Raw genomic sequence first — 10890 nt, 5'->3', positions numbered from 1 at the left:
GGCACATGAAATGATTTAGAACAGAGAGGAGGCTGAGGATAAGAAGACTGGTCAGGAAACAGTTTTGATAAACAAGGCTGAGAGTTCCTTGTTGCATGGAAGGGAAAATGGAGAAACACAGCATATTGAATGGAGCTGGGGAGGGGTTTGCCTGGGTACTTGTGTCTAGGTGAGAGATAGCAGGAACTAGCAGTTGAGACCAGCTCCCTGCCTCTGTGGAGGAGCCTGCAATAGACACAACAGACACAACTGGCCACCTGCAGGAAGCAGACAGCTCGCCAGAGTTGAGTAAGTCCTCTAAGTAATAGGAGAGAATTTTATGTCATGATTAATAGACACCTGGAGAGGCTTCAGGCTCTGCTAACACCTTCAAGGAGATAAGCACTCCCAGCCAGGACCATGCCATCCTAATGATTTTTGGAGAACCCAGAAATGTAAAAATCTTCTCATTTTGCCTTAGTACCATAGCCCCTACCTCTAGAAAGATCCAGTTTCCCACATGCCACTTCCTGTGCTTCCATATTTCTGGGGGAGAAACTTCTTTACATTTGACATCTTTCAAAACCCACCCTCTCTGAGGGACATCAACAGCTGGAATGTCACCAGGGCTCAGAGAATACATACTACTGATGAGAGGCAAATGAGTTAATATTCATTTTGGGTTTCTATGACCAGTGAAAGTGTATAAAGAATTTTTAATGTCAAAAGTAATGTGTGGGAAAAGTAAATCAATTTGGAGGAAACGTTCAGATTTTTTCTGTGTAACCTTCAAAAGTAAGTATGAATTTGTAGCCAAAACATCCATTAATAAAATAAAAGCAGTAATGAGAGGAGAAATAAAGTGCTTAGCATAATTCTTGGTTCATGACAAAAGAAATGGCACCCACTGTTAATCATGATTTAGAGTGGTGGCATAAAATCCAAGAGAAAAGGTCTAACTTCTGTTAGACATTTAGGACTAAAGTTCATGAGAGAATCTGTGGTTGGAATGATGATTTGAAAGTTATCTGCATAGCAGGAATAGTAGAAATTATGAATGAAGGTTTCCATACTTGCCTGGAACTTGTATGTATGTTAACAAAATAGAGTCCTCAAACCCAACTCTTAGGGATATGGAAGTAGTGGAGCAAGTAGGTACAGGCTGGAAGCTGTTAGAAAGGAGGAAGACCCAGGACGATGTGGGGTCTTAGAAGTCAAGGGAGAAAATGAAGCCAAAGGTCTCACTGATTGAGAAACATAAAAAACTGGAAAGGCCACAAGAAAGCAGTTCAAAGATGCCTCTGGATACTGTCAATCACATCTTTTAGTGGTGGACACTAGGAACTATGGACTGACATGCTCTAGCTAGAGCTCCCAGCAGGCAAGACTTCTGCCATTGCTTAATCTTGTGTTTCCTGGGCCCTAAATCTGAAATTGTAAAATGTGTAGTATTTATTTAGTATTAGAACCATGTTCTGCAGATGCTTCTTCTGGAGCTGTTTTGAGACCACAGAACTGAAAAAGGTTTTGAGATGAAATGCTAGCCTGTACCCAGGTTGGCCTGTCATTCTTTCCATTTAAAGCCACTGGTAATATGGTTGAAAGATGTATTTTGCCCATTTTTTAAAAGCCATTTTCTACTTTCCAACCACCAAAATATGTTGGGAGTGTCATAATTGTTTTTCTCTTTGGAACTTTAGAAAATATTGTTTTTATAATAGAAATAGCATTTCTTTAATTTTTTTCTTTTTTTAATCGCCAACGGCTGCCTTACCAAACCACGGACTTGGCTCATTTATATTTCCAGTTCTAGCTTGTGCTAAAATTTCTGGCAGATGAGTGTTGTGGGACTGCCCGAAATATTTCTGAGGAGGTTTATCTCAGAGGCTAGTCAGATGAAAGACTGAAAAATTAAATTGGACTTCAATGCATTAGTTCAGATAAAGCATTTAGAATAGGGTCATGCATGTGGTAAGCATATATGAGTGCTGGTTATTATTACTAGGGCCTTCTAAGATGATGTAGCATCAGAGGCCAAAGTGGACCAAGAAAGGCCACCTATTCTTATGAGAAGTGCTCCCTAAGGATCCCAAACAAATGATTGTTGGAGTTTAAAAGACTTCCAGGAAGCTGTTGAAAGATGATAGCACCAGGGGTGATAGGATAAGTTTGTAAAGGGATTGGTCAGTTGGCAATTGGGTAAGCTTACCTACAAAATGTATCATGGAGTGGGAGGTGAAGGAGGTTAGGGTTATTAAAACCTAGTTATAATATTTACCTGGCAGGGGAGACACCATAATCAAGCAGATGGTTTTCCCAGGGTGAGGCTTGTCCATTGCACTGCGGATGTGCTGACCCCTGCGATTTGCCCAAATGTGGGAAACTCGACTGCATAATTTGTGGTAGTGGGGGACTGTGTTTGTGCTCTCTCCTGGTAAAAAAGAATAAAATAGGGGCGCCTGGGTGGCTCAGTCGGTTAAGCGACTGCCTTCGGCTCAGGTCATGATCCTGGAGTCCCGGGATCGAGTCCCGCATCGGGCTCCCTGCTCGGCGGGGAGTCTGCTTCTCCCTCTGACCCTCCCCCCTCTCATGTGCTCTCTCTCATTCTCTCTCTCAAATAAATAAATAAAATCTTAAAAAAAAAAAAATTTAAAAAAAAAGAATAAAATAAAAATAAAAATAAAATAATAAAAAAAGTAAAACCTAGTTATAGAATCCACGTCCTTTAAAAGTGGTTTGATCATAATTGAAATATAAAGGTGCTTGGAATTAGCATAGAAAGAAAGTGTTGAGACCCTGAGCATGATGTTCAAGCATTTAGAAGTTGTCAAAAATGTGAAGAGAGATGAGTAAGTGAGCCTTCATTTAGGGTTTTTTCTGTGTCCCTTTATTTAATTGCTTTCACGGTCTCCACATTTTCTTGAAGTAGGGCAATGTGATTGGAACATTTATGTATAAATGATATGGTTTCTGCAGATCATCAGTAAGTATTTGGACACCTGTTTGTACAAGAATTTGCTCTGAGATGTATGAAAATCACTGTTTTTGTGTCAATCATAAACTTCTCTCATTTAGATCATTATGAAAGGTAGAAAAAATGTATCACAGGATGTCAGATAGGGGGAAGACAGAGGGTGCCCTCCCCAAATTTACAAGCTAACTGTGTCCAATCTAACCAATGAAATAATATGTGTAAGAGTCTCGGAAGAGAGTTGGGAGTACCAGACAAATGTTGAGTGAAGATGAAGGCAATAGGGGAAGAGTAGATAGGGTGTTTTGGAGTTAGTGAAACCTCCCTGCAGACTCACTATAGAACAAGACATGACTTAGATTCTTAAAAAATTGGTGATGAGAAAATAAAAACAACTTTCAGCAAACCTAGCCCACTCCTTACCTGGAACTCCAGTAGCCTTAAAGAGCCCAATCCCAGGGTAGAATCCCACAAAAGAAATAGCTAGTTCTCACAGGGAATGGTCATAACCCATCCTTTTGAAACAACCCCTAACCCTGTCATCCCTATCAGTCATCCTAATGGATAGTAAAGATTTAAAACAAAACAAAGAAAGAGGATTATGGGCATGTTTTCAGACCTGCCAAGCATAGAGGTAGAGATATCCAAAGAGCCCTTGGGACAGGACAAGGAAAACAGTGTTTAATGAAGACTATTCATGTCAGCAATTGGAAGATGAGGTTGTGAAAATAGGTCAAGACCTAATTATAAAGGACCTTGAGACCTTAGAAATGAAAGCTCAGAGTTTTCTCTTGGCATGGGAAGTGAGTAAAAGATTTGTGAGCTAGAGCATGGATAAAATCTTAAAAGATATATTTCAGAAAGACAACTCCTCTGATTGGTAGTGAGTAGGGTGGACTACAGTGGATAGGAAGACTCAAGACAGAGAAGAGAAAGCAGGCTGATGTTACTGCCATGGGTCATGCACAAGGACCTGAATTTCATGATGCCCTGAGGCTACAAATAGGAGGTGTATTCTTAAACTAAAATCACATAGATGTTCTTTTATTTTTTTTCCCCACTTTTTGTTATAGAAAGGATTCAGTCACATATACCACCAGAGAAAATAGTACAATGACTTCCCAGGAACTAATATTAAACTTCAATAATTTTCAGTATTTTGCTGATCTTCTTTTATTTATCTCTCCCTACAACTGTTTTTGCATGTATTTACTTTTAACTTTTTCTTTTGAAATAATTATAGGCTTATAGAAGAATTTCAAAAATAATACCAATAATTCACATATACCCTTCAGGCAAATTTCCCAAATGTTAAAATTTTGCCACATTTGCTTTAATTTTTTTCTCTCTCCCTTCTCTGCTCTTGGTCTCTCACTCTCTTATTATTATATGACAACTCTCCAGTTATCTCATGTTTGGCCAGTGGGAGCCCCTGCAACCTGGATCCTAGGTCCTCCTGACATTTCTCCAGCATTCTTTGAAGACTTGTTCTTTTTTTAAACACAATACAATGTTCCAGGCCCATGTTGCACTTTCCATGCCACAAGCCTGGAATCAAACATTTCTTCAAGGACTCTGTTTCTTTCAATGAAGAATGATATTTAGAAACCAAAATATGAGCATTAGAGGTGTGTGTGTCTATGTGTGTGTGTATTTTTAATTTCTTTTGCTGCTAGGATCTCTCATCAGAAATACCTAGAAAAAATTATATATACATTTATATCTGTATATATATGTGTATCTATTTCTATATGTAAAATTATGAGTTCATATTGATACCCCCAGTTTCAATCCAATACCACAGGGCTCATTCCATCCTCACCCCCTTTTGTAATTGTAATTTCCTTTTCCAACAATGAGAAACCTGACTCTTATCCACAGTATAAATAAAATCAATCTTTTTATGAATTACCCCCATGACTTTATAGAATAACCCTGAATTTACACATAGCTTGCTCTTTTTGACCTGCTAGACTTTGTGAGGTGTGTGGGGGGGAATGCCTACAACAAGCAAAATTTGACATATACATTCTTCCACATTTCTAAACACAAGGCAAACGCAGGGTGAAATGTTTCCAGGGCAGTTAAGGACTAGAAACCTCACATCTGTCCTTGGATGGGAGTTTATTTTCTCAGACTAAATCTGGGTTTGACATTCCAGCTGCTCGCCCTTCCATGGCAAATGGATATGGAGAAGTCTGCCACCGGCCGCTGATGGAGAAAACAGCTGCCTTTAGAGGGGATAAGCCACAGAGGTGGTTGGATGTCCTCTCCACTGCCCCCATCTTCTCCCCCTCCTGCAAATAAAATATGTGTACATTTTCACATAAATGAAGGGAAAAGGACTTTCGTTTGTTACTAGGAAATCCTATTGGGAATGAGAAAATCTTCCTTAAGTAAATTATTTAGCCAAAGTTTTCCCTTAGATGGTAACTTGCATAAACATCAGTTCAAGCATGATTATTTTGATTATTTGTGAGTTGTTGCCCATGTGGATTTGTTCAACTTCCTAAGAAGTTGGATGAGTGAGCACGTGATCTTGATGAGTTGACCACCACTTTATTCTATTGCCTGTAGAGGCCTATTTCCACTCATTAAACCGTGCTTATTGAGTATTTTCTATGTGTCAGACACTCTGTTAAAGAGACTTAAAGAGTCCATAGTCTAGTCACCAGGAACAGAAGTAGTAGGACCTCTTTCCCCTAGGGGGTAAACCATTTCTGGTGGCCTTAAAACCAGCACCTGAAATGGCATGTTTTGGATGCCACTTATCAGTTTTTCCTAATCCTTAACCAGCTACCTGACATCTCTTATGATGCCTCAAGTTCTACCATTAGTGCTTTTTTTGATTCCTTCCTAAAGGCTTTACATTCTTATAGAATTTCATATTACAATTAAGTACTTTCTCTAGCAGGATCTTTGTCTTAAATCATTATACAGATGATATATTAATGGTATTAGTTAGCAATTAACCTGGAGCAAGGTCTTATGAGTAGGAACTCATAAAAAAGAAGTAAGGTCAATTAGAAGGTGAGGGCAGAGGATCCTAGCTGAAACCATTACAGTTTAATAATTTTCTGTCTACAAAGATCCTCAGTTAACTGAGAACAGTTGATACCTTTTAAAATATTTTGTATAACCCAAAATATGTGCTTTGTTTTGTCACTTCATGAAAAAAAAGAAAAGGAGTCTAGTCAGCTGCTACAAAATGAAGACAGATCCCAAATTTAGATCCAGCTAATCTCCCACACATAATTTAAAAGGGATTGATTTTCTTATACTTTTATACTTACAAAATCTTCCACAATAAAATTACATTATTCGGATTTCATAATAGAATGAGGGGGACCACCCCAAATAGGGACTCCCTATTGCCAAACTGTATGTTAGTTAGGATTCTTGATTGAAGTGACATAAACAGACTGTAGCTAGCTTAAGGGAAATGTATTAACTCATGGAACTGAAAAAGGTACACAGGTAGCTCTGGTTGGAGATAATTCTCATAGTTCTCTCAGGTGTCTGCATGTCTTGTAAGCAGAAATAATGGTTGCCTTTATGGGGGACCTCTTCAAGAATGTTTGTATATAGTGAACAGCTGGTGTCTCATGCTGGAATAAAGGGAAAGCAGTATTACTGCCCATTATAAAGGATCTGAGTTCCCTAAGCTCAGGGTTTCTTTTGTAATGCAACTCACAGTGTGTATAGGTGTCAGTGGGTCCTCTTTACATTACTACGTGAGGACTGGGACTTGAGGGATAGGCACAAGGAAATGCTGATACTCTGGTTACTATTAAGGCTGTGAGTAGTAAAAATCCTTTGTCTCTGAACCAAAAGTTTCATGTCTTCTACTTGGCATCCATTAAACTAGCAGGCCAAATTTTTAGCTTGCAAGAATATAAAACCTCAGACTCTTCACAGTTCTTGTCAACTCAAGGGATCGAAGAAAAGGCTACCTACTTGGACTAGGGTTTCATATTTATCCCCTCAGGACCATCTTTCTCTCCATATCTTCTATGGGCTGAATGTTTATATCCCCCCAAAATCCATATGTTGAGACCTAATCCCCAATGTGAGGGCATTTGAAGGAGGGGCCTTTGGGAGGTGATTAGATCACAAGGGCAGAGCCCTCATGAATGGGATTAGTGGCCAATAACAGAGGCCCAAGATAATTTTGTCATCCCTTTGACCATGTGAGGACTGTGAAAAGATGGCTGTCTATGAACCAGGAAGCAGGTGGGCTCTCATCAGACACTGAATCTGCTGGCACCTTGATCGTGCACTTCCCAGCCCCCAAAGCTGTGAGAAATAAGTTTTGTGAGAAATAATTTTCTTATAAACAATCCACCTAGTCTCTGGTATTCTGTCATAGCAGCCCGAATGGACTAAGGCAATACCTCCTCCATTTCTGCCTATTCCTATTCAGCTTAAGTCTGTAGACAGAGAACAAAGGTCGCTTTTGTCAGTCCCAAATATCTGTTTTCTGAACTCCATAGCCCAGGGCTGCTGACTTTGAATATCTGTATATTGTTCCCAGGGAAGAATTCTGATTGGCCTAGTTTGTGTCATGTTTCCCCTGAACCAGTATTTATTTCACAAGTATACCCATGATATACTCCAGAAGAATATATTTCTGGAAACTGTGTTCTTAAATATGAAAACTTTTATGAATATATTCTTCTTTTAATATGTACAAATAATGAAAATTTTAGTACAAATTATTCATATTCAAAACTTGATACTTTTTGAATATGTCTTTATATACCCCTCAATTTCCACCTCTCTTCACCCTCAATATTTCGTTATAGCAGGTATCTGGCAGCAGAAACCAGAGCAGCATTCTTCAAATGTAAGGAAGGTAAAAAAAAAAACAAAAAACTGACTAGCTACAATTAAATAGTTAAAAGGAAATTGGGTGAAATAGTCATTTGGAAAGGTGATCATTCAGCAAGTTGGTTTTAGGCGAAACCACCTAGAGCCTTTCTTCTCACCTCTGCTTTGACCCCCACACATATTCACACTTCTTTTTTCACTCCTTTATTTCAGTATATGTCTCTCTCTCTCATAACCTCCTGAGAGAATAGGGACTACTTATGTTTCACATATAGTAAGCTAGATACAAAACTTGTTCATGTCCACAAATGAAAAGCTGGCCAGGCTCCTCTGGGGATAAGCAGGATGCTTGAAAAGGGAACATGGCAAGACAAAAAGATTCCCCAAATTCTGATACATATTATTCCCAATAATTGTTTTCTTACAGCTAGATAAAGAATTGCATAAGTTCCAAAGCTTTGAGCAGATTTTATTTTTTTGTTTATTAATTCCCAGTTTTAAGAAACTTCTCAAAACATAGCTAATTTAAACCAGCTAGAATGAAGTTTCCCATTAAATTTCCTGAAGATCATTGAGGTCTCATTAAAATAAGCTCTACATCCTCTGGAAATATTCTGCTTTGCTCATGTGCCTTTTCCTGCCAATTTTTTTTTTTTTTTTTTTCAAATCCTTAGTTCAAATACTGAAACTCTTAATGAGTTTTTGTTCAATTTTGATGGTAATATTAAAAGGGTGGTTATAGTTTGGTGTTTTTATCTGGTTCCTCAGATTTATTATTGCTGCCCTTTTCTCTTTGCTAAGAGAGAAGAGAGGCCAAGGTCCTGAGATGAAGCCTCAGGACAAAGAAGGAGCCAGTTTGGCTTCTGCATGATCAATGAATCATGGTAATCATAGATCTCCTGAGGCTCAAGCCCACTGGCAAGCCAGCTGAGGAAAAGAGCCTCAGCTTCTGTAGGAGGTAGAGCCAGCCAGCAGGATGATGATGGATTAATTTCATTGGCCTCGGTCTGTTTTTCTTTAGTGGATACCTGCATGATAGATAGATAGATAGGTAGGTAGGTAGATAGATAGATAGATAGATAGATAGATAGATAGATAGATAGATAGATAGATAGACAGATAGATATGTACGCACACACACACATATACGTATATATACACACATATATACACATACACATATTTACATATATATACATACATATACATATATATACATATTTATGTCCCTAAACCTGTTTTTAAATGATGATGAAGCTGTGATGATTTTATACATCATGAGGAAACTAGAGTGGCCTCAGGCAATAATGTCTCTCACCTCGAGTATCTCCTAACTGCTGGGAACCCCAGACTTGCCTGTAAATTAAATAACTCTAATAATGTGTTTTTCTAGGAGTGTTATTATAGATTATAGATTCTATTAAATCAGACTTATAGACCCCAATTTCTGGAGCACTTAGATTTGATTCCAAGGGTAACTCCTACGCTTGACCCAAACCACATTTCCTCACAATATGAAGTCCAGTTCCAGTATGTGGGGTAATGCAGGGTAATCCAGAGGGAATCTCCTGACTCTCTCATACAGACATCTGAAATGCTTCCATTAATGACACACCCTTCTATGGAAGGATTTTGACTGTTTGTTCTTACTAACAGAGAAAATAAGATTCTGTTTGGGTTGTAGGGCTTTTATATCACCCCAATTAACATTAGCCCAGAAGTCAATGTGTCCTATCGTCACAGATTTACATTTAAGAGCCTGACTGATGGTGTGAGATGTTAAAATTCTGAAGGCCTGTGCAAAAGGGCTATGTTATTTTTTCACAAGTGTAACTAATCACAGAATATTTTGCTGATAGTGTAAACCAAATGTTTAATTGTGGAGTAAACAAATTCCTTTCTGATAGCTCAAATCTGGGGATAGTTTTTGATCAAAGCAAGTACAATATTTTCACTGAACAGTGGAACAAAAATTTATTAGCAGATATCATGTATCTCAAGAACTGTAGTTTACCAATATGAGAGGTAGACTTTAGAAAGCATTAGAAAATAAGCCTCACAGAATATTAAAAAAAAAATTAAGAATAAAAAAAATCCACCTGGTAAGAGGTAAAGCATTCAGTAAGGAGAAGAAACTCAAAGAAAAAAAATAGAAGGAAAATTCAGTACTTATGATCAATTATGAGAGTTTTAAAACGCTCATCCAGTTAGTTAAATCAAATATTTTTTACATTTACATACTAAGAGATCTTACCAATGAAAGGTAATTAATAAAGGATGGACCTAATATAATAAGAAATCAGAAGGTTCAAGGAGTAGATACATAAAGAGAAAACTAACATATGATATTGTTGCTACTTTTAAAGATTGTCTATAGAGTCCATGCATTAACTTGCTTACAGTCCAAATTAATCTGAACATCTGAAGAATATTCTCAGTACACATTTACTAATGATAACAGAGGCAAGAAGAGAATGTTTGGCCAGGCAATTTAAGACTCACTAAGTTTAGCTACCATTAAGTATACCATGGATCTTTATTCCCTTGCTGAACTTGAGCTGAACTTTGATAAGACCTTAATATTTTCAGGGGCTGAGTATCTGTGACCTAGGAAGTAGAGGTTATTTCTTCCCTAATATGGATTATTCCATATGGGTAAATAAAAAGGAGATTAGTGAAGAATTCCTATCTGATTATATAGAATTCCTTAAAATACGTGATCTCAACTCAGCAAAATTGATATACATCAGTCAAATTTTATTTTTGCACCCTCTTAAACCTCTCATTTTCTTTTTTTTTTTTAAAGATTTTATTTATTTATTTGAGAGAGAGAGAATGAGAGAGAGCACATGAGAGGGGGGAGGGCCAGAGGGAGAAGCAGACTCCCTGCTGAGCAGGGAGCCCGATGCGGGACTCGATACAGGGACTCCAGGATCATGACCTGAGCCGAAGGCAGTCGCTTAACCAACTGAGCCACCCAGGCGCCCAAACCTCTCATTTTCATTCTCTTCTCCTCTCTTCTGAAATCCACCTTCCTAGGTGTATATCCTAATTCCTATTCCCAAAAGGCATTTACCTAGTCAGGTATCATACCTTTAAATTGTTAATGT

General features: G+C 38.1%; 1 non-coding gene across 1 annotated transcript; it reads left to right on the top strand.

The window, feature by feature from the left end:
* The first annotated feature begins 2249 nt into the window (after positions 1-2249).
* On the top strand, positions 2250-2413 carry LOC118003792. The gene has a single exon (XR_004677425.1). It is a non-coding gene; the product is annotated as a U1 spliceosomal RNA (small nuclear RNA).
* The last annotated feature ends 8477 nt before the right edge of the window (positions 2414-10890 follow it).

This window comes from Mirounga leonina, unplaced genomic scaffold (genome assembly GCF_011800145.1).
Source record: "Mirounga leonina isolate KUSES-001 unplaced genomic scaffold, KU_Mleo_1.0 Mir_91, whole genome shotgun sequence".
Lineage (NCBI taxonomy): Eukaryota > Metazoa > Chordata > Mammalia > Carnivora > Phocidae > Mirounga > Mirounga leonina.
The sequence above is the reverse complement of the archived record's forward strand: the minus strand, read 5'-3'. Positions and strand labels throughout refer to the sequence as shown.